The 19,944-nt window shown below is 51.9% G+C and overlaps 1 protein-coding gene across 8 annotated transcripts in view; it reads right to left on the bottom strand.

The window, feature by feature from the left end:
* The window catches only part of Epb41l1 (erythrocyte membrane protein band 4.1 like 1), a 123,357-nt gene extending 104,838 nt beyond the window's left edge, over window positions 1-18,519 (bottom strand). For 4 of the 8 annotated variants that reach the window (XM_048349136.1, XM_048349126.1, XM_048349134.1 and 1 more), the window contains exon 1: window positions 18,363-18,519. The gene's annotated coding sequence lies outside the window, so the exon portion shown is untranslated. Of the gene's footprint in view, window positions 1-4,695; window positions 4,868-6,289; window positions 6,669-12,498; window positions 12,749-18,362 lie in introns of those variants that run through there. The other 4 variants (XM_048349135.1, XM_048349128.1, XM_048349129.1 and 1 more) reach the window with 4 other exon arrangements.
* Between the last annotated feature and the right edge of the window lie 1,425 nt (window positions 18,520-19,944).

The following is a 19,944-nucleotide window of genomic DNA, read 5'->3' as shown; positions in this document are numbered from 1 at the left end:
CACCAGGAGCTGGTGACACACACCTGTAATGCTACCTACTCAGGAGGCTGAGATCTGAGGATCATGGTTTGAAGCCAGCAGGAAAGTTTGAGACTCTTACCTCCAGTGAACCACCAGAAAACCGGAAGTGGCACTGTGGCTCAAAGTGGTAGAATGCTAGCCTTGAGTGAAAAAGCTTGACAGTACCCAGGCCCTGAGTTCAAGCCCCACAACCATAAGTAAATAAATAAATAAATGATGGAAATCCATGGACTTGACACACTGGGAAGACATGGAGTAAGGACAGCAGGGCCCCTACCCTCATGGTTTCCTTCCATACTAGCATCCAGCAAAGAGCAGACCCACTCACTACCCTCTCAACCTACCCTGCCTCAGTCTCCTCAACTGTGAAATAAATGGGGGGAGGGGGCTGGAGGAAAAGGGGGAGAAGGGAGGTAGGGGAAAAATGAGGGAGGAGGTAACAAGTTGGATAAGAAATGTACTCACAGGGCTGGGGATATGGCCTAGTGGCAAGAGTGCTTGCCTTGTATACATGAGGCCCTGGGTTCAATTCTCCAGCACCACATATACAGAAAACGGCCAGAAGTGGCGCTGTGGCTCAAGTGGCAGAGTGCTAGCCTTGAGCAAAAAGAAGCCAGGGACAGTGCTCAGGCCCTGAGTCCAAGCCCCAGGTCTGGCCAAAAAAAAAAAAAAAAAAAGAAAGAAAGAAATGTACTCACTGCCTTACATATGAAACTGTAATCCCTCTCTACTTCACTTTGACAATAAAAAAAAAAAGAAAGAAATGTGGTTGACCTTCAGGAAAGACCTCTCATTGGGCTGGGAATATGGCCTAGTGGTAGAGTGCTTACATGAAGCCCTGGGTTCAATTCCTCAGCACCATATATATAGAAAAAAAATACAAATGGCGCTGTGGCTCAATTGGTAGAGTGCTAGCCTTGAGCAAAAAAGAAGCCAGGGGCAGTGCTCAGGCCCTGAGTTCAAGCCCCAGGACTGGAAAAAAAGAAAGAAAGACCTCTCATTGTTTTTCCAATATTAGTCCTCTGTTCTGCTAGTCTTCTCATAAATATTTAGCCCCTTGCCTTCTTTGGATTCCAACCTCTCTCAGTCCAAGCCTGGCATACCTGGGGCAAGGTGGTCAGAGGAAAAAGGCATAGGTACACTGCCTTGTCCCCTTGAAGGGACAAGTTATTTCCACTTCCTGTAGAACACGAGGGTGAGGAGAACAGGAAGGAAGGAGTTTATGACCACACAGTCACCCAGACCTGGCTTGCAGTATGGCTGCTCCATTTGCTATGTGGCCTGGAAAATCCCTTCTCTTCTTCATCTGCAAAGCCCAAGTCATAAGTGTCAGGCTTCTGGGACCAATGGGGAAAATTCGATGGGACCACCATGGGGAAAGCTTAGCCTATGAAGAGGGAACAGACTCCATTTACAGATATGGAGACTGAAACTCAGAGAGTAAAATGCTTCCCCAAAGGCCACACAGGGCTGATAGAATGAGACCCTCCACACACACACACACACACACACACTCACTCACTCACACTCACACTCACCACCACACTGAGAAGCCTGGACTCTTAACCACTGGTTGCACGTATAGTATTTTGGATCTTGCTTTGGTGTCTGTGATATCCAGAAAGTAGAGAAGTAGAGAAGCTTCATATTTCAGAGCCCTTTAAGCCACTGATGGGGACAAGCACAAAGCAGGTGATGGGGTGTGTGTGTGTGTGTGTGTGTGTGTGTGTGTGTGTGTGTGTGTGTGTGTGAACGCTCCTGTGCCTGCCATGCACATGAGTGCAGTTAACTTGAGAGGAAACCAGAAGGATTTAGTGAAACAAAAGCCTCCTCTCAGAAGCCCCCTCTGGGGACTGCACAGGAGAGGAGGGGTTGGCAAGCAGGACCACCATCCCGCCAGCGCTGAGTCCCAGGCTCAGTCTAAACAAACAGAAGCAGCTCTAGCTTGGCCACCATTGTGCTATGTGATCCTAGGCCTGCTCCCTTCCCCCCATCTCATTTTTTCCCTCCCTCCCTGCTTCCCTCCCTCTTTCCTCCCTTCCCTCCATTTCTCTTCTACCTCTTCTGCGAATGAGATGGCTAATACTAAGTCCTGTCCAGACCTCCTTTGTGATAGGAGCCCAGGGATCCTGTCCCTCACCAGCTCCAGGCTCCCGGTCAGGTCCTTCAGTGCTGGCATTTTAACAACTCCAATTTCACCATCGGGTTGGAAAAAATCCCGCACTCAAGTTCTGCCATGCAGCCAGGGGACAGCCCCTCAACAGGCCCCCACTTCTCATCTGTAAAACTTATCTTTGCCTGATCACCAGCAGAAGGAGAGACTCAAGGAACTCCCCCAAAGGCAAGATATCCCCTGAGCTATTACACAAAGCACCCCTGTCCCCATCCCAACTCACATGCTCAAACTCTTAGCTTCTCTCCCTTCCCTCCTCTGGTGCACAGCCCATCTAGACACAGCCAAGGAGGTGAGAGGCAGGAGAACCACATGGTCCCAGGAGTGCAAGACCAGCCTGACAACATAGTGAAACCCCATCATACAAACGGGGAGGGGGGGTTGTCTCAGTTGTCACTAATGCAGTATTAGCATCACTGGGAAACCTGTTAGAAATTCTCACATCTCCATCTAGAACCAAAGAGAAAGGAGGGGAGGGAGGGAGGGAGGAAGGAAGAAAGAGAAAGAAGGAAAGACAGACAGACAGAGAGAGAGAGAGAGAAGCTGGCATGGCTGGGGGCTCATGCCTGTAATCCTAGCTACTCAGAAGGCTGAGATCTAGGAATCATGGTTCAGAGCCAGCCCAAGCAGGAAAGTCTGTGAAACTCTTATCTCTAATTAACCACCAGAAAACTGAAAGTGGACCTGTGGCTCAAAGTGGTAGAGCGCTAGCATTGAAAGCGCTCGGGGAGGAAGAGTGGCAGGCCCTGAGTTCAAACCCATGACTGACAAAAGGAAGGAAGGAAGGAAGAAAGGAACGAAGGAATGAAGGAACGAAGGAAAGAAAGAAGGATGGGGCAAGCTTGGTGCTGATGGCTCATGCCTGTAATCCTAGCTACTAAGGAGGCTGAAATTTGAGGATCATAGTTCAAAGCCACCCTAGGCAGGAAAATCCTTGAGGCTTTTATCTCTAATTAATTAATCACCAAGAAGCTAGAAGTGGATCTATAGCTCAAGTGGTAGAACACTAATCTTGATCAAAAAGCTCAGGGACAGTGCCCAGTCCCTGAGTTCAAGTCCTCAGACTGGCTGGAAAACACACACACACACACACACACACACACACACACACACACACACACACACACACACACCATAATGCAAGGAGGTGGCACTGTGGCTTAAGTAGTAGAGTGCTAGCCTTGAGCTAAAGAGCTGAGGGACAGTACCCAGGCCCAGAGTTCAAGCCCTATGACTGATAAATAAATAAATAATGCAAAATGCAAACCACACATATAATTTACATGTTTTCCACCAACTATCCTTAAGAAAAAATAAAGAAATGAATAAGTTATTTCTGGATTTTTTTTAATCTTGGATCAAACACAATTGTAAAAGCATATTCACAAATCCAAGTTCCCCAACATCCTACAACAAGAAGTTTGTCCAGAACTTAAAATCAAATGAAGTTAAATCCTAACCACAACATAAAATTCAGTCCCCAGGCGCACAAGCCCCATGCGAAGCTGCCACGAGTGTCTGGTGTCAGGTCCTAGGTGTGAACTGGTGGCCTCATAGGCTCCATCTAACCCAGAGCTCAGCCTCAGGGGTACAGTTGCACAAGGATGAATGGCAGGCTGCTTCTCACTTAGCAAACCCCACTAAGCCTAATATCAATATTAGACTCACAATGACAGAGGGATCAGAACACCTCTTGTTTGGCTGGGCAAGTGGCCCAGCCAAAGTCACCAGCTTTTTTTTTCTTTTTCTTTCTTTTTTTCTTTTTTTGCCAGTCCTGGGGCTTGGACTCTGGGCCTGAGCACTGTCCCTGGCTTCTTTTTGCTCAAGGCTAGCACTCTGCCACTTGAGCCACAGCGCCGCTTCTGGCTTTTTCTGTTTCTGTGCTGCTAAGGACTTGAACCCAGGGCTTCATGCATGTTATTCAAGCACTCTACTACTAAGCCACATTCCCAGTGACAGGCTTTTTGGGGGGGGGTAGGTCATGGGGCTTGAACTCAGGCCCTGGTCGCTGTCCCTGAGCTCTAGCACCACTTCCAATTTTCTGGTAGTTTATTGGAGATAGTCTCACGAACTTTCCTGCCCTGGCTGGCTTCAAATTGCAGTCCTCAGATGTCAGCCTCCTGAGTAGCTAGGATTCCAAGCATGCCCCAGGGGCACTCAACTTGATGTAGAAGCCTAAGGTCTACCCCAGAGACCTGGCAGGGACCTGCCCCAAGCTTTAAAAAAAGAAAGAAGCTTTTGCCCTCATCTCTGAAACCATGCTCCACCAGCCCAGTGGCAAAGGGCCCAGGACTGGATACCCAGTGAAGAGGCTAAAAGGCAAGTAGGCCGGAGAAAGGACTGGGTTGGGTGGAGGTCGAGTGTAGAGGGCCACCAGGACCCCATCCCTACCTCCTACATTCCATTGGCTGCCTGCACTCTGAGTGGATCCCCATTCCCCAACCTTCCCCTACAGCTCTCAGGCAGAGAGGCCTTGGACTAGAGCCAGAGCCAGTACTCACCGCCCAGGGTCACCTCAGCTGGAGGCTGGGGAAAGGGTCCAAGTGGCAGCCTGCCCCCCTGGGGAGGAGAGGCCCAGGAGACAGATCCCAGAGTGGGGGAGAGGTGGCAGGTATGGGCCAGAAAAGCATGACTGGCTCCACCCTTCTCCTCAGAAGCAGGAGCTAGGCCAGTACAAGGCAGTACCTTCCCCTCCCTCCCGGCTCACCCAGCAGAGTGAAACTCACCAGCTATTAGGTTTAACAATTAACTCTGATTGGCTTCCAGTTCAGCAGGAGGTAGTTCTAGCCAGAAGTCCCATCTGAGGCCCCCACCCCCTAGCCTCTGCCCACAAGTATGTGCCAAGGGGTGGCGACACAATTCTATGAAGTCAGTGGCAGGGGCCGACACATAGCAGGAAATACGCTCAACCACTAACTAAGGGGGTAAGAGTACACTAGAATACACTAGGTCAGCTGGGTGGGCAGACTGATGGAGAGGCAGCCTAACTCCAGGACCTCACAAACCCTGAGACAGTAGCTTCCCAAGGCACATGGATTTGGAGGTCCCCCAACCTAGGACCTACTCTGACTCTGGTCTCCCCAGTCATGACCTCAGAGGCTTCTGGGTGGTGGTGATGACCCCGGCCCAGCATAGGTTGTTGGATAGAGCCCAGCCCACAAGGAAGGGGCCTGGGCATTCTAATACAGTCCCTGACTCTAAGGGCTTGGCTATAATCTCCTCTTTTCAGGCTAACCCTCTATCCCCCACATCCTAAGAGTCTCTGCCTCCCACCTGTACAGCCCCTTCTCCTTTCCCAGAAGCAAAGACTGCAATCATTTTACTCCAGCCTCCTCATAGCCCACTCACCTGGACCCCACACTCTGTGGCAACAGAGTTTCCAACCGGATGCTGGCTGGTCACTCCATCCTCCTTGAGCTCCCTGGCCTCCTCCTCATCCTCTTTCCCCCTCCTCTAATGCAGACCTAGATCCAAAGCCTTCACTTCCTGTCCTCCCTGGGCCTCTGCCTCCATCTGTCTAGTGTGGCAAAAGATGTGTTTGGGAGTGAGTGGGGAGGTTGAAGGTTTCTTTTGGCGCTCAGCTCTGATCATTTGAGTTTCTGACATTTCTGGGATCATTTTGTACTTCAATACAAGGCAGAGGCCTACAACTGAAGCCCACTCCAAACCATTCCAGCTCCAGCCTAGGCCTGTACCAGTGCCCATTCAGCACCCCTCATGGGTTCCCTACTGTCCTCAGAAAACACTCAGGGAGGGCTGGGAATATGGCCTAGTGGCAAGAGCGCTTGCCTCCTACACATGAAGCTCTCGGTTCGATTCCCCAGCACCACACATATATGGGAAACGGCCAGAAGGGGCGCTGTGGCTCAGGTGGCAGAGTGCTAGCCTTGAGCAGGAAGAAGCCAGGGACAGTGCTCAGGCCCTGAGTCCAAGGCCCAGGACTGCCCCCCCCCCCAAAAAAAAAAACAACACTCAGGGATGTCCTACTTTCTAGTCTTTACTATCTTGCTCTCAAGAGAGACACAGACTCAACACTCCCTCAGATTAATCTTAGGAAAACAAAGCTGGGTGTGTGTCCCCCCCACTCCTGCTGACCCGGAACTCTTTCCACATGGAGCTTCTGGAACCACCGCTGCTTCTATCCTACTCTCCTCTGCATCCTTTGCACTTTGCACTTGCCCACTTCCCCACCAGGCACCGGGAGTACCGGCTGCTCCTCCTACAGGACCTTTCCAGCTCAGGGTCACCTTTCTACCCTCAACTCACTCAGCCATTGCTCTGCTCAACACCGACTCCTGATGCTAACGAAGGTCCTTTGTCTCCACATGAGCTTATAACCCTGGAGACCGCAGGGCTTCCTGTATTTCAACCCAGCATATAGAACATGTCTACTGAAACAACAGGGTAATAACAAGTAAAATACTAATAGGACTGAATTAGCTGACTACTGTTGGTTCATGCTTGTAATATTAGCTACTCAGGAGGCTAAGATCTGAGGATCAAGGTGTGAAGGCAGCCCAGGCCAGAAAGTCTATGAGACTCATCAATTAACCACCAAAAGGCTGGAAGTGAAGCTCTGACTCAAGTGGTAGAGCACTAGCTTTGAGCAAAAAAGCTCAGGGACAGGGACAGGCCCTGAGTCCCAGCCCCAGGACCAGCCCATTAAAAAAAAAGAGGCTGGGAATATGGCCTAGTGGCAAGAGTGCTTGCCTCGTATACATGAAGCCCTGGGTTCGATTCCTCAGCACCACATATACACAAAAGGCCAGAAGTGGCACTGTGGCTCGTGGTAGTATGCTAGCCTTGAGCGGGAAGAAGCCAGGGACAGTGCTCAGGCCCTGAGTCTAAGCCCCAGGACTGGCAAAAAAAAAAAAAAAAAAGAATTGGAATTGCTTCATGATCATTTATTCTTCCCAATGCTAGCTAAGTATTTTACATAACGCATTACAGTTCTTTCTCCCACGTTCCTGATAGACAGCCATCCCTGCCCCTTTGAGTTGGGAAAATGAGGACTCAGGGCAAGGAAGTGACTTGTCCAAGGTCACCCAGCCGGGAACTGGCAGCTTCAAGAATGAAATTTAAGTTCTAGGCCACTGCCCCACTTGGCCACTCCCCAATCCACAAATAAAGGAGTGGGAAGTAGTGACCTGCCAGTGTGGAGAGCCCAGAGCCACAAGAGCTCCTAAGAAACCAGCCCAGCCCCAAGCCAGAGGCCCTCTGCTAAGGAAACTTCTTCTGCCTGGATTAAGCCAGTTGGAGAGTAACTAATGAGACATGAGACCTGTCAGTGCTTTGAGAACTCACAGCCTATCAAGAGACACCAGCCCCCCTTCCCAGATATGGCTCAGACAGAGAGGAACTTTTGCCACGAGGGAGAAGACCACTAAGGGAATGCAGAGAAGTAAAGGAAGCTCTCGTGGGGTGGAGGGAGGGCTCACAGGCTTGGTGAGAGCAGCTGGATGTGAGCTGAGCTTTGAAAAGGAATACAGGATTTTGCCGGGGACTGGGGAAGGGTGGAGGTGATATCCTGGCAGGGGAGCATTGGGCCTGCGCTGGGAGGGCTCGAGAAGGCTCGAAGGCCTTCTCCCTGCCCTTCCCTTGGCACTGCTCCAAGTCATGCAGCCCTAAAGACACACCTTGGGGGGCTGGGAATATGGCCTAGCGGCAAGAGAGCTTGCCTCGTATACATGAAGCCCTGGGTTCGATTCTCCAGCACCACATATCTAGAAAACAGCCAGAAGAGGTGCTGTGGCTCAAGTGGCAGAGTGCTAGCCTTGAGCAAAAAGGAAGCCAGGGACAGTGCTCAGGCCCTGAGTCCACAGCCCAGGACTGGCCAAAAAAAAAAAAAAGACACACCTTGGGATTCCCCAGGCTCAAAGGAAGAACATGGTGCATTCATGGTGTATGGGCATGGGAAGGGAACATGACCTGGGTACCTGGGCACAAGGGTTGACAAGAAAGAGGAGCCACGGGGCTGGGGATATGGCCTAGTGGCAAGAGTGCTTGCCTTGTATACATGAGGCCCTGGGTTCAATTCCCCAGCACCACATATACAGAAAATGGCCAGAAGTGGCGCTGTGGCTCAAGTGGCAGAGTGCTAGCCTTGAGCAAGGGACAGTGCTCAGGCCCTGAGTCCAAGCCCCAGGACTGGCCAAAAAAAAAAAAAGAAAGAGGAGCCAGAATGCAGCCTGGAGACACAGAGAGAGAGAGAGATGCTAAAGGGATGGCATGAAGGGATAGCCACAAGGAGCAGAGAACATGAACTGGGCAGGAAGAGGTCTGGTTCCCAGAACCCCAGTTCTGAAGCTGCAATGGGACCTTTGTATTATCCTTTCCAACCCTATTTCATAACTGGGAAAAAAGTCAGGCAGAAACAGTGCCTCAGTGCCTTCACTGCAAAGCAGCAATGTTCCAAGATTGAGGATACTGGCTTTCTCCACCAGACTCTGTCATTAGCTTCCTCCAACCCTTCTACAGACCTTAGCACCACCTCCATAAAAACCTCCTGAAGATGATGATTATAAACTTTTATGAGCTGGGCATTGGTGGCTCATGCTTGTAACCCTAACTACTCAGGAAGGCTGAGATCTGAGGATCATGGTTCAAAGCCAGCCTGGGTAGGAAAGTCTGTGAGACTCATCTCCAATAAACTACTCAGAAAAAGCTGGAAGTGGTGCTGTGGCTCAAGTGGTAGAGCTCTAACCTTGAGCACAAAGAGCCTCAGGGACAGTGCCCAGGCCCTGAGTTCAAGCCCCAGGATTGGCAAATGAATGAATTAATTTAATTAAAAAGAAAAGCTTTGATGGCTCGTGACTTTCAAAGACTCAGGTGGTCCTGATGAATCCTCTCTTAGGGACAAGGCACGCTCAAAACTGTGCATGTTGCTGGCAGAATGGCCCAAGTGGTAAAGTATCTGCCTAACAAGTGTGAGGCCCTGAGTTCAAACATTACTACTACCATATAGTTAGGTGTGTGTGTGTGTGTGTGTGTGTGTGTGTGTGTGTGTGTGTTTGGCATGCCATGTCAATAATTCAGAAACATGTGAGTCCAGAGTGCTCCAAGCGCAATGTGAGAGCCATTTGCACCCCAGGCAGCACAACAGGGAGCCTGCAAAGCAGGGCCTTCTCAAAACGTCAATGGACAAAAGTTAAAGTCAAGGTCCCTTGTGGCTGAGCCACCTGCTCAGGCAGCCAAGTGGCTGGGCTGGGCTAGGATAGCCAAATAATGTCACTCTAAAGTGATCCTTGTAAGCTATGGACCCCATCTGAGAAGAAGTCTGGACATCTGGACTGAATTGGCAATGGGAAGAGACCCCCAATGCCCTCCTCAGAGCCCCTCTGGATTCCTGTTTTTCTAACAGAAGTCCACCCTGAAGCCTGGTCTTCCCCTGCCTTCCTAAAGACTTTCTACAGAGTGCTGGCTACCACCGAGCCTGACAGAGGATCCCAAGGCCCTAGGCCCCTTAGGAGCAGAGGACTAATACTCTTTCAGATGCTAAGCTCTGTCACATAAGAATCAAGATCAGCCAGGAAAACAGTAACATACAAAACAAGTCAAAATGGGCATAAGCCTATAATCCTAGCTACTCAGGAGGCTGAGATCCTGACAATCCCAGTTCAAAGCCAGCAGGGACAGCAAAGTCCATGAGACTCTTATCTCCAATTAACTGCCCCTCCCCCCGAAAAAAAAAAGGCCAAAATGGAACTGTGGCTCAAATGGTAGAGCACTAGCTTTGAGCACAAAAAGCTCAAGGACAGCGCCCAGACCCTGAATTCAAGTCCCAGGACTGGCACCAAAAAAACAGCGCGCAGCTGCCTCCCACCAGATGGCGTCACAAGGCTGACACCATAGGAAGACCCGGAGCGCAGGCCGAGAAAGAAAGGGTACTAGCTTGGAGACTTTGCACTGAGTCAAGAATTTGTTCTCAGAATTTGAGCAAATGAATGTCCTTCTATGGGGCATCCTTCTCACGGGCCCCACTGGAAGCAGTATCTGAAGTTAAGAGCAGCTGCAGGCTTTGGATGAAGATTTAAATCCTGGTTGTGCCTGCTGCTAGCTGAGAACAGGGTAGGCCTTGGGCATATTATTTAGCATCCTTTGATGCAATGAGGATCATCACCTACCTTGCTGGGTAGTTGCAAGGATTAAAGGACCTAAGGGTGGTAAAGCACTTAGCACAGGACCTCTGCAAAGAAGCCAATAAACGCAGTGATCTCTCTCTCTCTCTCCCCACCCCATGTCTCTGTCTCTCTCATACTAATCTCAGGGCTCACACTGCTAAGCAAGAGCTCCACTACCTGAGAGAGCCCCCCCCCCCCGCTTTTTTTGCCAGTCATGGGGCTTGAACTCGGGGCCTGGGCACTGTCCCTGGCTTCTTTTTGCTCAAGACTAGCACTCTGCCACTTAAACCACAGCAAAACTTCTGGCTTTTTCTGCTTATGTGGTGCTAAGGAATCAAACCCAGGGCTTCATGCATGCTAAGCAAGCACTAAGCCACATTCCCAGCCAGAGACAGCCTCTTTTTACTTCAATTAGTTTCTCATGGCCTCAGACCATGATCCTCCTACTTCTACTTCCCATGTAGCTGGGAATACAGATACATGCTACCAGCTGCAGCCCACAAACAGTCATTTCTAAGTTAGCACAGTGAGCCTATGAGGAGGACTCCAGGCTTTCTCATTCTTAGATGACCCTAAACCCAGGACTTAAAGACTTTATCTTTAGGCTGCTAATCTTGACAAGAGGTGGGACAAAGAAAGAGGGGAGGCTGGAAGAAGGGAGTAAACAAGGGGAAGATAAGGGATGGGAGACTGGCTCCCAAGCTTAAGGGAAAAGAAGATGACTGGGCAGAAACTGCCCAGGACAGATCGTCTGTCCTTCCCAAAGCCCTCCCAAGTCAAGGCATAGAGGGACACAGCCTGATGAGAAAGAAGCACAGCTCTGGCTCTTAATAAGAGCATTGAAGCCTTGGGTTACAGGTGCTGGCTCTCTACGCCGTGAGGTGGTGGCCTCCTTCCTTCCCACTGGGGCAGAGTAATGGCCCACAGTGTGTTGATAGATAAACAAAACCACCTGCCTGTTCAGCCGGCACTACAAGCTCACTAGGGCTCGGGGACTCCTGTCTTGTAATTCAGATCAGATCCTCACCTTCGGAACCTATGCAGAGCCCTCCCTGGGCTTTCCAGGCAGGCCCTAAGCAACTCTGCTTTGGGGGCTAAAGTTGCAACTAGGAAAAAAGCATCATTCAGTGCCAATAGGAGTCATGACTGAGGTGTTCCAACTGCCACTGTTACCTTGGGGGGCGTTACTTCCCTCTGAGTCCTCCTAACTCTTATAACGCATGTGCTCTGTGCAAAGTCTCGGGGCACAAAGGGGCAGAGAAAACCAGACTTGGGAGAGTGGGCTGGGCTACTGAGGTATATAACATGTGACAGTGGCTGTTGGTTATTATGATGATGACGGTTATAATTAAAAATCACCGCCACAAACCCTTAAGCAATTAACAAAGAGCTTTCTCGTTAATTCCCAGGATTTGCAATCTGCCAGGAACGTAGGAAGATGAGTATTCACATTTGAGAGTGAAGCAACATTAAGTAACTTGCCCTCACTACTGAAGGCAGGTAAGTAACAAGTGAGTGCCTGCTGCATGGGGCTTCACTAAGTGCCCAAGCTGTTCTCTCAATCGAGTCTCAACCATCACATCACTAGAAAGGTGCTTCTGGCTCCATTTCAAACAAGAGGAAACTGAGGCTGAGAAAAAGTAACTGATTTACCGGAAGGCTCAGGGTTGCTTTGTTCAAATCCTGAATTCATAGCGAGGCTAGGGAGACTCTGAGACCTACACTATTCTATCTCCTGTCTATCAGGATTGAACAATGAGCCCCAGCCAATCATGTCTACCTAGAACCTCAGAATATGACCTTATTTGGAAATAGGGTCTTTACAGATATCATGCGTTAAGTTTAAATGAGGTCATTTGAGAATAGAGCAGTCCTAAACCTAATACAGAACTGATTTGCTCAGAAGAAAAGGAGGCGGAGAGGCCAGGAGAAGACTTGTAATGGCAGAGGCACTGGCAAGCCGGGGATAGCCTGAGAAGCATGGGGAGACACACGGGGGGGGGGGGGGGGGGCTCGGAGCCTCCAGAAGGAGCAACGTAGACTGAAGCTCCAGCTCAGTCTTTGATGTTCGGCTTTCCAGAACCATGGGAAGCAGAAGCCCTGGCTCTATGCTCCCACCTACCAGGCACTCCCCCGTAGTAGCATCAGGAAATCAATACACCGGATGCCCTATGGGTAGCAGACCTGAGAGGCTCCAACTCTGGCTTTCTTCCCATTTCCACTCCCGAGGCAGCTGTGGAGGTTAAGGGAGCCCAGGGGCCTGGAGAATTCGCTCCATCTTCTGGACTTTGGGATTTTGCGCTGGTCACCGGCTGCCCGCCAGGACCTCCCACTGAGCACCGTAAGCAGTCGACGCCGGTCAACAATCCTTTTGTTCTAGCCTAACTTGTCCTCTCCCACCACCTGCAGAGCTGGGTGGTTTTTTGTTGTTTTTTTTTTTGAAATGCAAATCTGATCCTGGCTGGCTAGTTTAATTCTCTTCCCTTCCTCCCACCCCCCCCACCCCACCCCCAACCTGTGGGCCTAGGCTCAGCTCTTCCGTCTACCCAAGATCTGGCTCCAAGCTGCCTCCTCAGCCTTACCTCCAACCAATCACCCCACCTGTCCCTGCCACCCACTACCTTCCCAATCCAAAAGGAACACATGGGATTTCCCCCAACAAGCCACACTGCCTGAGAACAGGCAGTCCCAAATCTAACCCAAACACCATCTCTCCCCTCCACAAACCCTTTCTCATAAGGAGCTACCATGTAAGGTGCCCTTGTGCTATGGCATCTTCACATGACTACCAGTTCATCCCACAGATAAAGAGTGGGGCATTCATCTCTCTGCAGGCCAAAGGCCGAACACAAAGGCACTCAAGAATATTGAACTGAGGTTGGGCGCTGGTGGCGCACACCTGTAATCCTAGCTACTCAGGAGGCTGAGATCTGAGGATCTCCGTTCAAAGCCAGCCTGGGCAGGGAAGTCCATGAGACTCTTATCTCCAATGAACCACCAGAAAATGGGAAGTGGCGCAGTGGCTCAAGTGGTAGAGCACTAGCCTTGAGCTGAAGAGCTCAGAGACCATGCCCAGGCCCAGAGTTCAAACCCCATGGCAGACCAAAAACACAAAAAAGAATATTGAACTGAACTGTGGAGCAATTTCAAGAGTAATCATACCAAACATTTACTCTGTGCCCATATGGTGCTAAGCACCTCATGTATGTCACCTTAATTCTCATAAACAAGTTTGTGCAACTATTGGTCCCATTTTACAGGTGCAAAAATGAAGGTGGTGAAATCCTGTGCTCAAGTCGCCCAATTAGTATATGGCAAAGCCTAATAATGGCAAGGCTAGTAACCACCACAGTAATCACTCATTGAGGCTTCTCTGTCTGTGATTTCAGTTTCCTCCTGTCCACCACAGTTGTGAAAACATTAAATGGAAAATTCCAGAAATAGTTTATGGATTTTAAATTGTAGACCATTCTGATTAGTGAGATGAAGTCTCACAGCATCAGGCTCTGGCCTGCCTGGGATGGGAATCATCCCTCTCTCCAGGGTATCTCTCCTGTATATGCTACCCACTTATTAGTCACTTAATGGCCACCTCAGCTATCAGATCAGCTGTTGCACTGGCATCCCAATGCTTATAGTCAATTCTTATTTTCCATCCTAATGTCCCCAAAGTACAAGAACGACAGTGGTGGCAACTTGGCATATGCCAAAGAGAAGCCATAAAGTGGAAGCCTTTAAGTGGAAAGGTGAAAGTTCCCAATTCAACAGGAAACATAGATGGGTGCTGGTGGCTCACACCTATTCAGGAGGCTGAGATCTGAGAAGTGTGATTGGAAGCCAGCCCTGGCAGTAAAGTCCATGAGATTCTTATCTTCCATTGAAAAAGCCAGAAGTGGAGCTGTAGCTCAAGTGGTAAAGCACTTGAGCAAAAATACTCAGGGCCCTGAGTTTAAGCTCCAGGACCAGTGCATGTGCCCATGCACACATACACACACAGCAAACATAGCAGGTAGAGGGGTTGGTTTGGTACTACCCTGTTTCAGGCGTCCATTGAAGGTCTTGGGACACAGCCCTGATGGAGAAGGGGGGATGACTGTGCTAAGTACCCATCTTTCTCAATTCCTGTTTCCACAGAAGAGGAAATGCACAAAATAGAAAGTGATCTAACCAGATCATTAGACTCCTCATTCAATGATTTTCTTTTTCTCCTTCTTGCAGGATTTCCATGAGGACATAGAACATGAGCTAGGCTGTCCCAAAGAGCTGTCTGTTATCTTCCCTAGAGAGAGCCAATGTGGTTAAGGATACACAGTGAGGGCTTAAACCTAAGGCCTGGGCTGGGAATGTGGCTTAGTTGTAGACTGCTTGCCTTGCATGCACAAAGCCCTGGGTTTGATTCCTCAGTGCTACATAAACAGAAAAAGCCGGAAGTGGCACTGTGGCTCAAGTGGTAGAGCGCTAGCCTTGAGCAAAAAGAAGCTCAGGGGGGCTGGGGATATGGCCTAGTGGCAAGAGAGCTTGCCTCATATACATGAGGCCCTGGGTTCGATTCCCCAGCACCACATATACAGAAAACAGCCAGAAGTGGCGCTGTGGCTCAAGTGGCAGAGTGCTAGCCTTGAGCAAAAGGAAGCTCAGGGACAGTGGCTCAGGCCCTGAGTTCAAGCCCCAGGACTGGCAAAACAAACAAACAAATAAATAATAAATAATAACCTAAGGCCAGGAGATGCTGCAGAGAAAAAAAAAAATTTACTTGAGGGGCAGGAATCTGCATCCTGCTTAGATAGCACATTGTCAGGTGTAGAGGGGAAAAACTTTAGGTGCGTTTTAGTACTATCTCTCATTTTATAAATTAATTTGATAAATGTCCCATTGTGTGGAACCCTAGTAAAATTAATAAGCAAGTTCCTATTGAGATGTTCTTACCTCAGAGTCTACTGAAAGGAGATAATCAAACAACAAACATGTTCAGGTATAATTACAAACTCTCCTAAGTCCTATGAGACCCAGAGTACTCTAGGAATATGTGAGGAGGAAAAGCTGATTTAGCCTGGGGAATTATCACACTATCCTCTCCCAAAGGAAGTCAACCAAGATAAAAAGGGGAAGCATGTGCTAGACAGAAGGAACAGCATATACAAAACTCCAGAGGAAAACGAGCTCCTGGTGCCTGGTGAACTAAAAGGACCAAGTGGCTGGTTTCAAAGAAGTGAGCAAGGCCTGGACCTTGCAGGGCCTAGAGATCAAGGTCAAAGGGAAACTGAACAGAGCAGGAAAGTCTCATGCTGAGAACATACAGCAGGCACTCTGTAGGTCCTGAATTCAATGAAGGAGTGATTTGTTGGAGATCACCCTTATCTACTAGGTGAAGCTTTGGGGTAACCTGAATTATGTATGTGAGGGACTGGAGTAGGGAAGGTTTTCCAGGAGGTCCCTGGATCCTTGTATTCCTGCTACTCAGGAGGCTGAGATCCAAGGATCACAGCTTGAAGCCAATTGAAGCAGAAAAATCTGTAAGACTCTTATCTCCAATTAACCAGCAAAAAGCCAGAAGTGGAGGCATGGCTTAAGTGGTAGAGCACCAGTCTTGAGCAAATAAAAGCGAAGCAAGAACAAGAGACCCCGGAGGGGTGACACACACACACACACACACACACACACACACACGAAAAAGAACTTAATTTTTAATAAACTCACAATGACCCTACAGATAAACTGCCGCCCCAGGCTGAGGTGAGGGAAGCTACAGGTGGTGAAAGGGGATGCTAGCCAGATTGTTGGGGGGCAAGAAGAATACATTCCTAAGCCTCAAAGACCCAAACCCAGCTGGGCTTGCCCCCTAACTGTCTGGACAGAGAAGCTGAAGCATTGGGAGTTTGCACCATTTACTAAGACAGACCTAATGTGTTGGGTGAACAGATGAACACAAAAGATTTGATCAAAGTCAAAAAACAGACCCCTGGGGGCTGGGGATATGGCCTAGTGGCAAAGAGTGCTTGCCTCAGATACATGAAGCCCTGGGTTCAATTCCCCAGCACCACATATACAGAAAACAGCCAGAAGGGGCGCTGTGGCTCAAGTGGCAGAGTGCTAGCCTTGAGCAAAAAGAAGCCAGGGACAGTGCTCAGGCCCTGAGTCCAAACCCTAGGACTGGCCTGGGGGGGTGGGGGGGGGGTGGGAAACAGACCCCCTGGTCCAGGCTGCAGGGCCCCTGAGCTTCAGGCGGAGCTTCTCTGCAGCTTTGCTTCAGGGAAAGAGACAAGAAGCTCAACTTTCCCCAGTCTCTGCTGCCTTTGGCAGGAAAACATCTCAAGAACCACAGAAATCTGTTGTTGGCCCCCAATTTTATCACCCATCCACCTTCCTTCCTTTTACACTCCAGCTCCCTCTCTTTACACGGAATCCTGTGAGCTGATCCTGGCAAGCCAGCAGCAAATGGGGGAGGTGAAGTTACAGAGAAGAAGGGCTGAAGAATTCTAGCAACTTGCATAGCCTCCTGCCAACAATCGTCCTCTCTACCCTTACTTACATCAAACCCCAGTCTACCTACATTTCAATCCCAGCATCTGACACTCACACACCACAGACTAAATTCCCAAACTTCCTTCCCATCTTTTTTTTTTTTTTTCAAAAAATAGAGTGACCCTGGGACGAATTTTTCTCTCCTCCTTTAGCTGGCAGCAAAATGGCACTTATTTCATAAACCCTTACCCACAAACAGCTCTACAAAATAAAACAAACACAAATATATACAACAACTTATAAAAGCAGATACATATATATACCTCAAGAGATACCTTATTCACTTGTTCATTGATAAAACAAACCCATTAACAGGAAATGAAGACATGCACACCAACTACAGGTCTAGAAATGCATGCAGGCATGGCCCAATGCACGGGGAGAAAGGGTAGACACACCCAGAGACATCTCACTCCAACCTGAGAGGCTGCCTGGGAAGGGATTCCTTGGAGTGGGGGTGCTGGGCATTTAAGAGAGTATCTGCCTCCCAGACCTGTTAGCCTCCCCCTCCCCCCGCCCCAAGCTGCTGCTCTGCCAGGTGGTGGTGGGTAAGGGTGGAGTGTGGCTGACCTGGCCAGGCTATGTCTGGCTCTGGGGGACGGTACCTGTGGCACGGCAGGAAATTGATCTCTGAACCTGCTGGGTCAACAGCCTAGAGACCGCAGTCGTTGTTGACACACACACACACACGCACGCACACACACACCTCCACAACCGCCCTTCCACGCCTATCCACCCACCCCTCCCTCGGTACACACACACCCGGGATTCTGACAGGCCACGCCCTCCGCTTCAGCTCCGGGGACCGCGGGCCTCCCAGTCAGCCCGCTCGCTCCGGCCTCTGGGGTGTGGCTGCCCACCTGCCAGCGGGGAGTCTCCGCCGGGCTGGGGCGCCCGGGCCTCCGTCCCCACCCCACCCCCGGGCCAGGTGCCCGGCGCTCCCGGGGCAGCGCCGGGGCCGCCGCCTCCGCCCCTTCCTCCAGGCAGCGCGGAGACAAAGCCGAGCACACGCACACGGGGGCTACGCGGGTGTACACCCGCCCTCACGCGCGCACACCCGGGGTCACACACGCGTGCACACGCATGCACACACACGCACACACACAGCCACAGGCTCCAGCCACAAGCGAAGCCGCTGGCACAGACCCTCTTCCAGCTGTACACAGGGCTGCACAACCGGACACACCCTCTCACAGACACATTCCGGACAGACACACGCAGACGTACCGGACACTCGGCGCCGCACGCGCGCGCGCGCGCGCCGGGCATCCACTTGCACAGGTCCACGGGCACACGCGCGCTCACACCCAACAACCCGCCCCGAGATCCGGGCCCCGACCCAGGTACCAGCGCCCGGTCCGAGGGGCACGGCTCGAAGCCCGGGGTTCCCGGCAGGCGCGCCCGCCCCCCGGAGCCCGCCCTCCCGCCCGTCCGTGTTTGGGGCGTCAGCACCGAGCCCGCAGGCTCGGCGACCGCGAGCACGGGTGCCAGGGGCTCCCGGGGCTCCCCGGAGCGGGGCGGCTGACCTGGCGGCGGCGGCGCGGCTTCCGGGCGCTGTGAGTCCCTGGGTCCTCGGGTCCCGCGGTCGCCCGGTCGGGCTCGGAGGCTCCGGGCTCCGGAGCTGCGCCGAAATGCCCCGTGCTCCCGCTCGCTCGCTCGCCGCTCCGCTCCCTCCCGCGGCGCTCAGCCCCCTCCCCGCCCGCCCCCCACACCCCCTCTCCCCCTCCGCCCCGCCCCGGCCCGCTCCCCCGGAGGAGGCGGCGGCGATCCCGGCCGCCAGGCAGCGGCGGGCGGGCAGCGGCGGCGGCGATCGCCACCAGCCGGGGAAGCGCGGAGCCGCCGGGGCCCCGGGGCGCGCGTCGGGAGGAGCCGCTCGGCCCCCGGGAGCCCTGCCGGGAAGCGGCCTGCGCTCCGCGAGCTCGCCCGGCTCCGCGGGGGTGCGCCGCCCGCCTCCCCACGTGGGCCCCGCGTCCACCTGAGCCGCGGCGGAGCGGCCCGGAGAGGCCGAGGAGACCCCACCCGGATGGGCTCGGCGCGGCCCCGCCTCCCCCGGCCCCCCTGGGCTCTGCGCCCGGCACCCCGGGCTAACCCTGCGGCTCAGCGCCCTGATCCCCAAGCCCGGTCCGCCACCGGAGGGGACCTGGCCGACGCCCACCCGCCTCCACGCCGCCCTCCTATTGTTCCCGCGGCCAGAGCCCGCCCGGGACCGCGCCGCGCAGTACAGCCGTCTCGGAGGGGCAGCACCCCGGGCTCCCCCGCGCTCGCAGGGGCCCTGGGACCCTGATGTCCAGCTTCCACAGGTCCCTGCACGCCCAAAGCTAGAGGCCATCGAAATTAGGGTGATAATCACCTCGGTCTTGTGGGACGCCTTCAGATCCAGCTTTGATTGTAGACAGAAGCTCTGAGAAGGGAGGAAGTAACCCAAGATAGCATCTGGAGAAGGTGGGGCGCCAATTAGTGTCCCTGTCCCACAGATGGAGAAACCCAGGGAATTCCTGCTTCCCCCCCCCCCCCGCCCCGCTGGGGGTTCCTGGGACCTGGCCAGGCCCTCCAGAACTGCCCAGAATAACGAGCCTCCTTTGTTAGACACTGAAGCCTGGCCCGAGGAAAAGGGGAATGTCAGTCAGGACAGGAGTGAAGGCCTTCTGAAGGCAGTCACCTGCCCCACTTCCCCTCACCGACTCCAGGGGCAGCCGTGATTATCTGTCCTGGGTCTCTTCTCCACACAGCACCAAGCTAAAGGGAAGCAAATATGGTTCCCCGCCCCCAGTACAGGATGCTAAGAGCAGATTCCATGTGAACAGCTGCAGACATAACTCTGAGATAGGGGCTGGCTGGGGCCTCCTCCAATGGCTTCCACAAACAGAAAAGCCAAAACTAAGGGAGTCCAGGCCCCAGGGCCAGGACTGAGCCTGGCTTGTCCCAGCTTCTGTCATGGTGACTTGGAAGATCCAGGATGGAAATGATAATCCGTTGTAAGAACTAAAGATATCTAACATGTTTGGAATACTTGCTATATTCCATTCTAAGAGCTGGACTTGATCTGCACATTAACATCATGGTATGGAGATTATTCGTAGCTTCACTTTAGCCATGTTTAAAGGGTAG

This window comes from Perognathus longimembris, chromosome 6 (assembly GCF_023159225.1).
Source record: "Perognathus longimembris pacificus isolate PPM17 chromosome 6, ASM2315922v1, whole genome shotgun sequence".
NCBI lineage: Eukaryota > Metazoa > Chordata > Mammalia > Rodentia > Heteromyidae > Perognathus > Perognathus longimembris.
The sequence above is the reverse complement of the archived record's forward strand: the minus strand, read 5'-3'. Positions and strand labels throughout refer to the sequence as shown.